Raw genomic sequence first — 15936 nt, forward strand, 5'->3', positions numbered from 1 at the left:
GCATTATGAAATCATAGTATCATAGAATGCTGTGGGTTGGACCTTACAAATCTTCTAGTTCCAACACCCCGGCCATGGGCAGGGGCACCTTCCACTGGAGCAGGTTGCTCAAAGCCCCAGCCAACCTGGCCTTGAACACTTCCAGGCACAGGACACCCACAGCTTCTTGGGCAATCTGTTTCAGTGCCTCACCACTCTCACAGAATATCTTCTTAACATGTAATGTAAATATACCTCTTTTAGCTTAAAAACATTATGCCTTGTCCTGTTGCTACACTCCCTGATAGTCTCTTCCCACCTTTCTTGTAGGCCCCCTTTAAATACTAGAAAGCCACTCTAAGTTTTCTCCAGAGCCTTCCCTTCTCTAGGCTGAACAAACCCCATAAAATATAGGAAATAGATGTTCATTAAAAAGAACAGTGTTTAATATTCCTCTGTAAGCCTGAACCAACCTGCTGCATCAGAAGAGGTTCCATTATTACATATCACTATTAAATATCCTAAAGCTGCTCTAAGCAGCAGCTCTACAATGCACCATGGTATACTGGTAATGCATTTTAATGTTTGGATATATTTATAGGTTACTATTCATAAAAATCTTTATGAAAAGATGTCTTCACTGACATACATAAGAAAATCCTTTTTAAACTTCAATTTTTCAGCTATTAACCTTTTTTCTAAATGCTAAACCTGCCAAGTCCACTTGATAGATTACTGATTTGAACCATTTAATTTTATGCTAGCAAACAATTTTAAAGTATAGGGAATGTTAGAAACTTAGAATTTTAAAGTAAGAAAATTTTAGAATGCCTTTCTGAAAACATTCACTCCTACACAGATGCAGTTCTCTAGAAAGGATACTGACATCTGAATTACAAATGCCAGCATTGTACTTCAGTAGTAAGATCTCAGGAAGGTGTGGGGGAGCAACATAAACTCTGACAAATAATTCAGCTCTAAGTAGTCCTGTATTTATCTCTTTATCTAAGAAAGGGGATGAAGTTACTAAATTTGGATCTGGATGTAGTTACTGCTTTGCTGTCTAAGAATTTTGTTATTTGTTTCTCAACTGTAGTTCATTTCTGGATAGGGTTGTTTATGATGGTTGGTTTCTAAAATTAGGTGACATTTTGAATAGGTCTAGAATTTGTTTGATTTTGATTTTTATTAGTGGGATGATGACATTGAGTTATTTTCATGTCTCTACAGGGGGAGATTAAATTGCCAAATGTTCAAAAAACATAGGTGTTGGGTAGGGAGTACTGGCACCTCTGAAACATTCTTATCCTTTGTTTCTAATGGTCGCTTTAGATACCCAGATACTCTGAGAATATTTTACCTAGTTTGCTTCTTGAATCTGGTCTGGGAGGAGATTCTGTACTTTACTTTTGTTTACCCCTAACATTTATCTGTAGTTTTGCCTTTTCTATTGCGATATGAAGACCTACATAATGATATTAAAAGAAACAAAAGAATGCAGCAGCTTACATAAGTGGACTTTCCTATTTCTGTTCTATAAATCAAATGGAAATTTTCAACTGAAGTATCAGGAGTCAATTAGCCTTAGAAGGTCCTGTGTGATTTGGAAGCACCATGTTTAGGTTTATTTCATGGTGATATGATAGTTATTTTAAGAATTTCAGCAGGTGGCTCAGAAACTTTCCTTCCAAGGTAAATTCACCAGATCTGCAAAGCTTACAAGCTTTTGTTTTGTTTTTAGACTTTTTTTTTTTTTTTTTCGGGACTGATGTTGGCTCTTGTTGGAAATGTCAAGCCTTTGCTTAAAAGCTTACTTATACATATTGTTAAATAATATGCCTTTTGAAATTTGTAATGCTTTAAGAGCATGAAAGCAATGCAGTAAAGTCGAATTAAATAAAGTTGTTCTACACAAATCACAGAACTCACTAACAGAGCATGTATCTTTGTTAAATCCTGGTTGAATCAAAATATCGCTTTAGTGTCATGGACCGTTCTTAAGGCATAGTCTAAGGCAATCCAGGTTAATAAGTAAAATCTTTCGTTCAGAATTTCATCAGAAAGTGTCAGTTCTAATGCAAGTGATTAATAGGTGATACTAGCTGAAAGCATTTTCAGAGGCATCAGATTTCAGAATAGGACTGCAGTGTTTTCACAGCCAACCAAAAAAACTCTAACAATAATACATGAAATTTCCTAGGATGAAATTACCTGGCTGCTTTGGCAAAGGAGCAACTACTGTTTTCAAAGGACTTCTCTCATTCGTGTTCTTGGGAGGAAAATAAATAAATAAATAAAAACACCCTACCAGGACTAATAATAGTTTCTATTTTAATGTCAATAATGTCTTTGCAATTAAAATTGCTAACAAGAAGTTTAATTCCTTTAAGTTATTTATTATGTGTTGTTACCAGATTACCAGAAGTGTAATAATTTTCATTTAGCATTTGCAAATTGTCTTACAGTGGTACAGAGAATTTCCATGCTTTCCTTGACTTTGGTTAAAATGGCTTTGGACTTTCTAACTTTTCTTTGAATTGTTATTTAAGAGCTAATAATGCCAAATTTTAAATGTTCTGAAAATCGATAGTGACTAATATATTTGTTGTGAATCCTATGTTATGCAGTCAGAGTTTTTAAACCCTACATAGTACATCTATATGCTAAACTTTTCACTAGTTTTCCTTAATAATTATACTCATGATATGCTGATGTATGAGTTCTACATGTAATTTTGAACGAAAAACAACCAGACAGACATCAAAACAATGAGTCTGAAGGCAATTGGATCACTAGTTTGAGTATATACAGCAAAAACATCCTATTTCAGTTGTATGTGCATACTGAATGAACAGTGTCAGTCAAAGATGAGGGGCAGCATTAAAAGAGCTAGAGGAGAAAGGACGTAACAATTGCTTCAGATACTTTAAATATAATCAAAACATTCACACCATGACACCATCTAAGAGTTATCATTCCTGTCCTCAGTTTTCTTCTCTCTCATTGTGCCTCTGTCATATCTAAAATTACACTGTAAATTCCTTGGAGGTAAGTTTGGCATCTTAATTTATTTTGCAAACTCTCAGCAGTCTTGGGGTGTTGTGTAATAATGTGCTAGATCTCATTAGTTTGTGGATATGCTTCCATAAAAGTAACAGCATGTGTTTAGTTTGCTAATAAAGTTAGTCAAAAAGTTTTTTCCCATTATTTCCTGTTACCTGCTTCTCTCTCTACATAAACCTGTGTTTACACAGATATTCATACAAATACCTCTTCACAGATCCTGCCTATCTATTCAAACATCAAAGGTTCACGGTTTTTTATTTATTAAATTTTATTAATTTAATTTTATATTTTTAATATTATTTATTGAATTCTATTTATTTTTTCCTGTTTGCCAATGTATACGTTGTAAGGAAGCATAAATAATATGTGGTGTTTCAACAAGGCTCAAGTTTACAAGGAGATGCAGGTGTTCAGTGTCTCAGAGGATGTGCTTACCAATTCATCCTGTTTCTCCCTAACTCAGGCAAAACTTGTGATGAAATCAGAGCAGCTAGAGCCTGTAAGTCCTGCTGTTTCTAAAGTCTCAAATCTCAGCCTTTGGCTCATTGGGAGTTTTGCCTTGTGGAGTACTGAGTTTCTTCATCTCACATCGACTTCAATGAGAGTTGAAAGATGCTCAGCAGGTGATGGCAGGTATCAGCAAAAATTTAAATGCCCAAATCCCTTTGTATATCTAAATATTAACATTGGGAAAAATTAATCCTCTCTGAGGAATGATAGGAAGCATTTAATGGATGCACCTACCAATCAATAGGCCTTCCCCAAATACAGTCCTTTCTCGTTGCGTCCCACACAACTTGGAGATCTGATAGAAATAAAATGGTTTGGGGGCTTTTTTTCGTATTAAATTCATTGCAGGGTTACTCCCTGCATAGTACTGAACAGACTGGATAGAAGGGATATGAATATTAGGCCAAGGAGGGAAAAAGTGCAGCTAGAGATGTCCCTGTCAGTAGCACACTGCCATTAGGTGTTTTTCAATATAATTTGAAACCTCACCAAATAATAGAACTGAATTAGAGGTGTCACAGAATGGTTTATTTGCTTAACCGTTTATAGGACTGCTTTTGCTATGAGAATGTTGATGTTCAGACAGTTTTGTCAGATCATTGCCTAGACATAAGATTGGCTTGCATATTTGGAAATTTGCTTTTGCTGATAATGATCCTAGTGAGCTTTTTGGTAATTTGGATATTCAGAAATGTGAAGTAAAACTGAGTGGAAAAAAAATGAAATAGTTTGGAATGTAAAAGGAAAGTGTCCACAAATACACCTGAATTTACAGCTGTAAACTTCATCTTTGAATCATGACTGGTGACTCTCATCTTTTGAAGTTTCTTCCTGTCATAACAAAAAAATTACAAGAGGATACATGTAAATAAATTAGAGTTTTGAAAATAACAGAATATTCTACTGGTAATTCAGAAGGGCTTTGGATCATCTTTTCATTCTAAATATAACTTTGTATGTCTCGATTTCTTGTGATACTGTATGGAACTACAAGTTTTCAACGTACACTTCCAGGATGGTTATCATTTTTTCCTTTGATAAATTTTAAAATACTACTTTTATCAATGATTAGTAAATTTATCAATAGAATCAAACCATTTTCATGAGATGGTATAGATGTCATCCACCAGTGAATATGGATCACAGAAGAAATCATGCGTCTCTCTGAGATCAGGATGTTCTGTCTGTTCTCTGTATTGTGGTACTTGCCTTCTTTCTTTATTTATTTTTATTTTTTTTTTTTTTCAGATTCAAGTTAAATACAAAATGGACAGAACCAATAATCATTTTTACAGAAGGATTCTGAAGAACAGTTTCTTTCCCTGCAATGAAAAACAGTAATTTGCACAACTTTGAATGTAGTTGCTGTGTTTGTACTTTCCATAAAGGATTCCAATTTTTTGAAGAGTATGTATATGTTTTTGATCTCCGTTCAATAAATTTTTCCTTGTTTTGCAATCTAACTTTTTTAAAAACAAATTTTAGATTGGTCAAAACCTGGTAGATTATTCAAGACAAGATGTTCTAGAATCAGAATTTGTTTATTTGCACTGTACTGCCCAGGGTGATCTATAAAGCACTATGTAAACTGTGACGTGGCCCAAGATAATTTTTCTTCTGTGCTTATTATACAGTTTACAGAAAACATTGAGATGTTGTTTCTTAGAACTGTGATACAATTATTTTTTTTATTTTATATAGGCATTTTTCTTATTTTTTTAATATATTCCTTTCTTTTTTGAAGAAAGGAATAAACAAATTCTTTTCTTCCTAGAACTACCTAATTCTTGAAAGTAAATATATTTTTTGTGTAACAAAAGAGGGGAGTATGCTTACTTCCTTTAAATTCAGATGTATTCAAGTATTAGTGGAATATGTTCTACCTTGTTAAATGTTAAGTATACTGTTTGTTCACCTAAATAATTCTATTTAAATTCAACTGCATTTTGCAGTATGTACGTTATTGTTTTTGTTTTTGTTTTTTTTTTGAGCTAGTGTCATACACATCCCCGAATGTGAAGGTGGCAGATACAAACAACTATCCCTATTGATTTCCTGTATTATTGATTATTGATTTTAATTTGACTAATTGACTGTTGAATAACTGATGAGTATTTATCTAAGGAAGAGTTTGCAACCCTGGGTTCATTGTCTGATTTAATTCAGCCATTTAAAAGTTATTTGTCACTCTGTTAGTCACCAAGACTTCTACGATAATCACTAGAGACAAATAGGAGCTGCCAGAAGGTTCATCCCTTCCATCTTAGATACCTACAGAGGAATTCTAGGCAAAAAACTAAGCCTGTTTTAACTATGACTAAATTTAGGTGAGGGAAAATTCCTCTGCTTTTGTATGTTTGCTTAAAAAAGAGTCTTGAACATTGACCTTACTGGAACAAGAACTCTGTCCAGTGAGCTAAATCACTTGGTGTTTTAGTATGTTTTAATTAGATTACTAACAGATTCTCAGTGTCTGACTCTAGAACTCTATAGTTAATAGGTGTCTGTCATTAGGAACTTCATCAAAGGCTTTCTAAAAAATATAAATAAGTAATATCATCTGCTGTTAAAATCTGTAAGTTCCACTATAATATCCACAAAGTTAGATGGGTAGAATTTTCCCTGTGCTGTACTATGCTAGTTATCCCTTATTAAATTATTGCTATCCCTTAGAGGCATGTTCTGAAATACTTCCTACCTACTTAGTTTTTCAATGCTATCTCTCATTGCTAATTATGTGGAAAGATGTAGGTGACATCTGACCCAAATGATAAGAATGAAAGGGAGTGTTTTCCAATATATAAAAAGAAACTTGTGGTTCTCTTCTGATTGTCGTGAAATTTTATGTTTTGTATGGTGAAACAGCCTCAAAAGGTACATGAACCATAGATCAAATGCTTTACAGTTCAAATGGGGAGAAAAAGAAGGAGAAAGGAAAGAGCAAGGAGTGAATTGAAAAGTCAGCTACTTGCCCTTTTGTCTACAACTTTCACAGGCTATGAAACAGTCTACACAACTTACAATAGCTAACAAGGCAGCTTACATGATTGGGCATCACAGAAGTGCCACCTGCATTCTCCTCCCTGCACTGTGGTCACCCAGAAATGTTCCTTGCATGCTAAAGATGTAACCACATGCAGTTTACACCCCCAGTAAATCAGCAGAAACATTACCCCCAAATCCTTTTCCTCCAGTGAGAATAATTGCTTTTCTGTTTACAGAAAGGTTAGTGTGTGGAATGAAATCTGGCTGCAAGCATACATAACAAAAATAGACTTTTGTCCCAGGAGTGAAAGCCTCCACTCTGTCCAGAGCTTCATTCTTTGCTGAAAGACAGAAGCCCATTATTCCTGATTCTCCTCTCAAGAGAGGAATACTAGCACAATGAAAATGACACTTTTCTATTTCACCAAGTTAATAGTATTAATAGTAGTTCTAATATTTGCCTTCAGAATTCTTCAGATAACTCACTATCTGATTAACATTGCTATAAGCAATGTTATTCAAGAAATTTATTTAGGAAAAGAACTAGAAATGTAACCAAAACTCCTTTACACCTTACAGATCTTAGCTGGCTTTATGTACACTACCAGTGAATAGAGTTTTGCTGTTTTTGAAATTATACTTTTCTTCTACATAAAGAAATTAACAATGTCTAAGCATCCTTCAAAAATCTACTATGAAATCAAGGACAAAAAAAATGGTGAGAGTTTTAGCACTATATATTGATGCTCTGTGCCATTATTAATGACAGTCTTTGAAAAACAGTCTTTAAGTAATAATTACTATTTGTAAAGCAATTAAAAATGAATAACTTGATAGAAATCAGTTTTGTTTTTAGTTTTTATCATTCTTGATGCTTTATCTAGTACTTTGCCTAAATAATTAGACAAATATGCTGTCTTCTCAAATAAAGGGTGTTTTTTTTTTTTTTTTTTTTTTTTTTACAAAAACGATTAAACTCTCTTCTCTCATCTTCACCGGAAAAATTCAAGAAATTTTATTTATAAGATCTGATTTGGACAGAAGTCACCTCAGCACCAACCTATTTTTCCTTTCACTATCACATCAGCTGAGATCAGCTACGTAGGGTTTGATAGATAGAGTTATGGGGATTTGGAGGTCAAACCTTATCATTAAATAAGTTTTTAAAACTCTGAGATAGGCTATTTCCCTGTTACCTACATTGCTGTGCACCCTTTGTGAATTGTGGGTTGGCTTTTGAACTGGGATCCTGCAATGGGAAAAAGCAAAAGCAACACCCACCATACAGGCACAGTACTTACCTATCCTTCTTACTCTCATCAATCTTCCTGTTATGTTGGCACTCAGAAATTGTGGTCATCCAGAGGTTACTTGAGTTGAATTATGAGACAACAGAAAGTGACCCAGGATCATAAATTGCATTCAAGATCAACATAATGACCTGAGACATCTGGTCTAATTGCTGTAACAGATTTATTAGAAAATTCAAATTTTTGCCTGGGTAGGACCGAAGGTTAGTTGCAGGGCATGTAAATACCATGTTATTTAGTTTATGAGATGGCAACCTAATAGTGTTTGGCACATTTAATAGTGTCTCTAAAGTAAATAAATAAATAGAATCATAGAATCATAGAATCATAGAATATCCTGAGTTGGAAGGGACCCTTAAGGATCATCAAGTCCAACTCTCGACACCGCACAGGTCTACCCAAAAGTTCAGACCATGTGCCTAAGTTCACAGTCCAATCTCTTCTTAAATTCAGACAGGCTCGGTGCAGTGACCACTTCCCTGGGGAGCCTGTTCCAGTGTGCAACCACCCTCTCTGTGAAGAACCCCCTCCTGACGTCCAGCCTAAATTTCCCCTGCCTCAGCTTAACCCCGTTCCCGCGGGTCCTGTCACTAGTGTTAATGGAGAAAAGGTCTCCTGCCTCAATAGCCTCAGGCAGTTGGAAAAGATATATTTAAGATCCCTTCCAACTGAACTATTCCTATTCTATTCTTATTCTATTCCTATTCTATTCCATTTTCAAGGTTGTTTAGGAAAAATGCTTTGGGAAGCAATTTTTTCCAGTTCAATAAGAGATTTCTTGATGTACGTTCCTTTGGAGTTCAATATTGTAAAAATCTAAAATTACAGTCTAATACTGATTTACATATTTACATACATAAATGTTTATTTACATGTTTAGTGATAGAAATAGGAGCACAGGAGATGCCTCATTGTTACTTTAACCCAGTCTACAAAAAAAGCACTGTGTTGTTATGTCGTAAATTTATATCCTCTCCTGAGGAAAAAATCCAAATGATACAAGTTAATATATTTAACACAATGTTTTACAAAAAGATAACTCCTGATATATCATTTATTTCCATGAGTTATAGGTGTCCTCATAACTCAGGAGCGATGGAGCAAAGCAGACCTGGAAGTGAGTTATGGAAAGTCATCAGTAGAAATAAATGGTGTATACAGAATCAGCATGCTCTACAAGTTCTGTTTATGAAACACCAATTTTTGTTGTAGACTGATTTGATGGACTGTAATATTTTATGTTAAGTGCTGAAGCAACATTAGTGCTTTTGTTGAAGGGTGAGTGCTTGGTTGCAGAAGTGGTTTGGAAGTAAGAAATAAACATGCATATAAGTAAAGGCTTGGGTTGTGTTTTTTACCCTTGCACCTGAAACTTTCATTACTAGTATAGGTGAAGAGGAAACAATGACAGATTGACAAGAAGGAGGAGCTTAACTAAGTGTTCTGAATTTTTGGTGAACTCCTCACCAAATAGTACAGACATCCTGTTTCCAAGAATTTGCAGACAGTTCCTGTATGAAATACAGAAGAAATGGTGGAGAGCAGACAGAGCAGGAGAAGAAATAGATAACAAGATTAGAACTTGCTTTTTCTCCCTACTGGTTGCAGAAATTGCCAGAAAAAGACCAAAATTCCAGGTACATTTTAGAGAGCTGAATTATCTTTGTGTGTATCCTGCAGTATTTTATTCATACCAAAAAGTTTCCAAATAAGAACCTCAGTCGCTATGTCCTCTCACTGTGGTAAATGAGGTAAAATATTGTTTGGCTTCTAAAGGAACCTATCTTTGTATATTAATTATATAGGAAGACTACTTAAAACTCTGAGCTTTGTTGCCTCAAAAAAACAATAGATACGCAGCTCAAGCTGGACTCAGTATGATACTCTGTCAAAATGATTACAGAAAGGTATATGCAAAGGGTGATGAAATATGGATAAAGAGGTAAGTTTTCCTTGACCAGTGCAAGTATTGTGGGGTCTGAATGTGAAAACCAATTAAAGCAGGAGAAAAAGCTTTATAAAAAGGCATGAACAAAAATATAACTTGTTCTGTATGGCTTTCTAAGGCAAGAGAAGTGACTTGCTTATGATCTAGTAGGTCAACAATAAAAAACATATGAAGAGTTAAAAGACTATTTAAGCTAGCAGAAAAAAATGTCTTGTAATAAGAACTGACTATAAGCTGAAACCAAACAAATTCAAATGAGGAATAAGGCACAATTTCACAGCAGCAGAGGTATTTAACCTTCAGAGCAAAAAGCCAAGGACAGCGTTTGATTCTCCATCTCTCTGCCTTCAAATCAAGACTAGATGTTTTCGTGTAATATGTTAAACATAAACTACTGAGCCGAGTACAACTGAAAATGAAATGTAATGACCTATGATATACAGGGTCAGAATAGATGATCTAATGGATCCTTCCTGGCTTGAACTGTATGAAAAAGTTAATGGAGCCGCACCATTTTACAGGGACAAAGAATTTGTCTTTCATGTCCATTACTCAGCATTTCTCTTCCCATTTTTTCCAGCTGTGTAAATTCATGTAGAACTGGCATATCTCTAAAGGTTTTATTTCCTGCATTACTGTATTGAAATACATAAGGTCTGTCAATTCCTCACACTAAATGTATTTTGCAAAATTTTACAAAAGCATTAATACTGTCCTTGTTGCTAGCTAATGCTAAACAAATATGTTTGGCAATAGGGTCTTTGCATTCACATCTTTGTGTCCCTAATTTATTAATTTAGATGTAATCATTCACTACATTTTCATTGCCATACTTCTCCTCCTCTGTCTCCTTTTCTTTTCTTTTCTTTTCTTTTCTTTTCTTTTCTTTTCTTTTCTTTTCTTTTCTTTTCTTTTCTTTTCTTTTCTTTTCTTTTCTTTTCTTTTCTTTTCTTTTGTTATTAGAGTGTTGAAATGACCAATTCTTACAGTGTTTTGTAGTTTGTTGTTTTTTTTTTTTTTTTTTTTTTTTTTTTGTTTTTCTTTTAACCTTCTTTTTCTCACCTCAACTTTAAGCAGAATTTTATTCTCATGTTTTGTCTTGCCCTGGAGGTCTGTACAACCTCCCTAGTGCTATCCTTATTCTATTTCCTGCCTAGTAGTTTAATCCCAGATTGATTCATTATGTTGCTCTGAGGCTCACTACAGCAATTTTTCAGTTCTGATTTTCCTCCTGATACACACAGTTCAACTTTCCCCCTGTCTCTTTCATATTTTTGTCTTCCAGAAAGTCTGGAAGACCTGTGTTTAGAATTAATATCCTTCCTTGGGAATAAATCATGCTTCTCATGTAAGTACAACACTGCCATGCATTTGATTACCAGATGTTCATATTTTGAGTATCATATTTCTGTAAAGGTATCTCCAGAAACAGTATCCTAGTTACACGCTGGATGTAGAGGCACCCCATGAATATTTTATAACACTCCTCATAGAAGATCCTTGTAAAGTGTCTTTTATATATTAGTTTCATGGTGAATCAATTGTCCAATTGTTGAGCAAGTTCTTTTTAACCATTATCATTGGTTCTATTAGTTCTAAGCCTCAGTTCTCATTGCTAAGTGTACTATAAGTGTACTGTATAAAGAGTGCACTACATTTAAAAAAAAAAAAAAAGTGTATAAATACACACTTTTTCTTGTGAGGAGATATCTATAAAAAGGAGGTAGGGGATAGGAGGGGGGAGGAGTTGTCCCTAATGTCACTGTTTTGGTCAAGATCTGGACTTTTTCAAGGCCAGTGGGAATTCTAATTTTGGGCAGCAGAAATTAACAGTAACTGCACTGGTGAGTCCTTTTACTTCAGTGTCATAACTCTCACAGCAGGCAGTGTCAGATGCTTCAGATAGTAGTTTCAAGGGGAGAATGAAATGGTAGTTCAAAGTGAAAGGTTTTTTTGTGGTTAAACATGTCAAGCATTGACTGGCTTACTTTTTGACATGAAGCATATCTACTATTTATACATTAATATTTTTCTTCTTGATTTTTAGACCACCCTCTAACTACTCCTGATGCCTTTTTGAACAGAATATTTCATTAGTTATATTTGTCTTTGATGTATATGTGGAAGGTTTAAACTGACAGACTAAGACCCAAGTATATTAAAATAATTTCCTGTCTCCAACAGTTTAAAAAATATACTTCTCTCCCAATATCAAATTATTCCAGGTGACATGAGACAGGTTTGCTAAGTCTTTTTTTTTTTTTTTTTTTTTTTCAGATTTCTTCTAGTTTCAAAATTCAGTTATGTGACTTTGTAGATTTAATACTATTCATATTGTTTATTTATGTTTAGTACTGTTTATATATATATATATACACATAAATACTCTATGGCTGAACATTTTCAAAAACTTGATTCTCAGTGCTCTGAAGTTCTAAGATATATTTTTAACAGTTTTATCAATTGGCAAACTTATTCCTTAAATGTGTATTAGGGATGAAAAATTTAATAGCTAAAACTTTCAAATAGGGCAGCCTTTAAGAGTATGGTAACTAGGTTCTGCAGTAAGATTTGGATCAGCAGACTGAGAGGAACAGCAGCCTCTAAGAAATTCTTCATTCTGTTCTTTCTTTTAGAACACTCAGAATCCAAGGAAAAGTAGCTGTGGAATAGAAAATAAACTGTGGATAAACTCCAGATGTGTGCTGAACCCTTTTAATAGTTCTCCTTTTAATAGCTAATGTTTAATTAGAATCTTACTTGTTATCATTTACAATTGCTAATAATTTAATCTTTGGGGAAAAGAAGACATAAGACATTTACTATCATTAACATTTATACTGCTTTCATTTTGTAGGATTTTAAGTAGGTGGGGTACTTTATATTTCTACTAAAATGTCCACATGTTCTTGATATTTTAGTCCAAATATTGTTTCATTTACTAGAACTATAATGTTGGGAAAATAGGTTTTGGTGAAAACTGTGTGTTGAAATAACAATAAATGTTGAATTAAAAATGTCAGCTTTAAGGAAAACTATATGCGTAACAGTAGATCATGAAAGTAGATCCTGAAAAAAATCCTACATACATACCTGCAAAAGAGGGACAAAGAGAAGAGACATGGAATTATTAATAGTCCAACTTTTTATATGACAAAAAATAACTTTTTTTTTTTCTTCAAAAAATATAATTCTTGGATCTTTTTGAGATTATCCCTAGACTGGAAAAACAAAACAAACAAACAAACAAAAAAAAAAAACAACCACATTTGATAGTGCTGCCTAGAGTACTCAAACAGAATGAATATTGATATTTATACAAATCATAGAATTATTAAGGTTGGGAAAGACAAATGTTATCTCAAACGGGGAGTGGGAGCTATGAGAACACACAGAATGATGCCTCAACAAGGACACACAGTGAAGGACATCCCCAAATCATATAGAGGCTGCATCTTCTTGTAAGGACTCCTCATGTGTTTATATTGCATAGCACTCTTATTATTTGTGTCAGAAGTTCCTATAAGCACTTTAGGGCACACTCATTTTGAATATTTAGGACAAAGCAGGACTAGTGTCCTGCAATGTAGATTCCAGAACCTGCAGTGTAGATTCTGTTGTTGTCTGAAGCTGCAGTGAAAGAAAGATTGGAACTCTTCTGAGTCCCTGAAGAGAAAAGAATGGGCTAAGACTGTGGCATTTCTTTCCTTCCACTTCTGTTTGTTTGTTTGTTTCTGATCAAGATCCTGTTTTTTCAAAATGTGGAAACTTTTGTCATATTACCATGGGAAAAGATAGTCTTTGACATTTTTCCTCAGTAATCAGCAGAAAGGAAAAATAATTTACTCTTTACCAGAATAAGCTGTCTAAATAATTTTAAATATGTAAAAGTATGTAAAAATTCATACAATAAAGTAAATTCACATATTTCCTGATGTAACTGTCAGAAGTGTTTTTAGTTATCTCATTCAGATTTTCATTTTTTCATGGCCACTAGTACCAATCAGAACTCTATTAGCTAGTGCTTTGATATTGTGTTCAGCATTTTATAGGAGATTGTAAAGTTAGTTAAGTTAGTGTTGCTGATCTCCAATGCAAATATACCTGTTGGATGATGCTATCTGTTGATGTATCTGTTAGCTTACCTTGTTTCTCAGTCTTTTTAACACAGTCATAAATCTGGGAGGGCTTCAGTGTGGGTGGTAGGCTGTCAGTTGTTAGAGAAATGCAGTTTACTGGAAAAACATTGTAGAAAATATGCTTAATTCCCCCACTAAGAAAGAACACCAAAACCTGAAAGCTTATATTACACATTTATTCTCCAGTCCACTTATGTATATAATTGTATATATATAGGAATTAATAGATTATCTACTAAAATATATACTGAAAATGAAGCCTATATATACTGAAAATGAAGCCTGAGTGAACTATCATTCATAGTATTGCATGTATTTATATTTTTAATGCTATTGAGCATCTAGCTGATATTTTCATTGAACTGTGTTTCATAGTCACAGGATCTTATTTGTGTGTTACAATATTCTGTTTGTAGCTGTTTGTTTATTTTTTCCTACTTCTCAGTTATCTACACTAGATTTCCTCTACAGTGAGAGTTTACAGTCAAAGCATCTTTCCACAAATCAGGATGATATTGAAGGTCTTTTCTAACTTAAATGTTTCTACAACAGCAAAGTCTACTTGAAGCATGTGCCAGAAAAGTTCACTTGAGAGAGGGTATGATTGTTTGAAAGAGATGTGGAATTCTGAGGCAGCTGCTTTCTGTAGTAGGCTTCCTATCTCTGGCAATGGACAAAGTCATACAGATTATATTTTTGCTTTGGATCAGTAACTGTTGAAATGGAATAAGCACCAAAGGAATGCAGATTCACAGCCTGATATTTTTGCACTTTTTTCATTTTTCTACTTAAAAAAAAAAAAAAAAAAAAAAAAAAAGTAAATGAAAGTACTATTTTCAGTATTTCCTGTTAATTTATAGCAGTTCTCCAGGATATAAAATACCAAATTATTTACTTCAGAGGATTGAGAGGATTACTTAGTTAATGTTTATAAACCACTTTGAAGATAAAAAGCACTATTGAGCAGCTTAAGAATTACCAAATAGTTAATTATCTAAAGTATCTAAAGGTTCCATTCTCCCCCCTACAGGTTATTTCTACATAGGGGAGAGTAAGCTCTGAGCTTCATATCATGACTTTCAAAGCCAGGCTTTTTTTAAATATTATTGACTTATAAAAATTGCTGTTTTTAGTGGCCTGAATCTGATTCCTTTGAAGTCAGTGGCAAAAGTCCAACAGATTCCATTGAAGCACAATGCAGCTATTCAGAATAAACAGGTTGAAACAATGCTTAGAGCCCCTATTCACTTTATTTATATTTCATCTGACTTGATGTGTGTATATGTGTGTATATATATATACACATACACACATAAATACATTGTATACACACAGTTGTTTGCAGAAGAGTAAAATATATTTTTTTTTTGTTTTTTAATGTGTGACTTCAGGTATACAGAACTCATTCCTTCATGAAGAATGAAAGAGACATGCTGATGTTACTGTGAACTTCCATAGTCAAAATTGATCCCATTGCAAGATCTGAATAGGACATTGCCACACAGATAAATGATCTTAGCAACAGTGAAGAAAAAGCTCTTGAAAAGGCTCCACCTGGATCCTGTACTCTGCCAGCCTTGTATCTAATGCAGATACCTCACATGAAGAAATTTAAGAAAATAACTCCTGAATGCAATGTTCACAGTCAGACCTTGCCCACAACAGAAGCACTGAAGGTATTTATCATACTTAGTATCTCTTAACAGTTAAAAAGAACATAAGTGATCAGAACAAGGTAAAAGTTACTCTGCATGAGGATAACAGGACTAAATAGTTTGGGAAATACTGTTGCACACGTAGCAAACCTTTACAGTAGAAGAAAGAAGTCCAAACATGAATACATAATTTTGTTTTGCAAACCTTAAATATTTCTTAATTCTGGTATGACTGATTAGGAGTCGGAGGTTAAGTATTTGTTAATACTGGCGTAATTATGGCTTAAAGTCATCAATATAACTCACATGCCTTTTTTTGAAATGGCATATATATTTAACTTGAG

General features: G+C 33.9%; 1 pseudogene across 4 annotated transcripts in view; it reads left to right on the forward strand.

The window, feature by feature from the left end:
- Positions 1 to 15936, forward strand: part of LOC311439799 (heparan sulfate glucosamine 3-O-sulfotransferase 1 pseudogene) — a 163531-nt pseudogene that overhangs the window by 49313 nt on the left and 98282 nt on the right. Inside the window, exons 5-6 of one of the 4 annotated variants that reach the window (XR_014698916.1) lie at positions 4804 to 4962; positions 8924 to 9187. The product of XR_014698916.1 is annotated as a heparan sulfate glucosamine 3-O-sulfotransferase 1 pseudogene (transcript). Of the gene's footprint in view, positions 1 to 3508; positions 3679 to 4803; positions 5495 to 8923; positions 9188 to 15328; positions 15614 to 15936 lie in introns of those variants that run through there. The other 3 variants (XR_014698918.1, XR_014698920.1, XR_014698919.1) reach the window with 3 other exon arrangements.

Source organism: Aythya ferina, assembly GCF_964211825.1.
Source record: "Aythya ferina genome assembly, chromosome: 7".
NCBI classification, from domain to species: domain Eukaryota; kingdom Metazoa; phylum Chordata; class Aves; order Anseriformes; family Anatidae; genus Aythya; species Aythya ferina.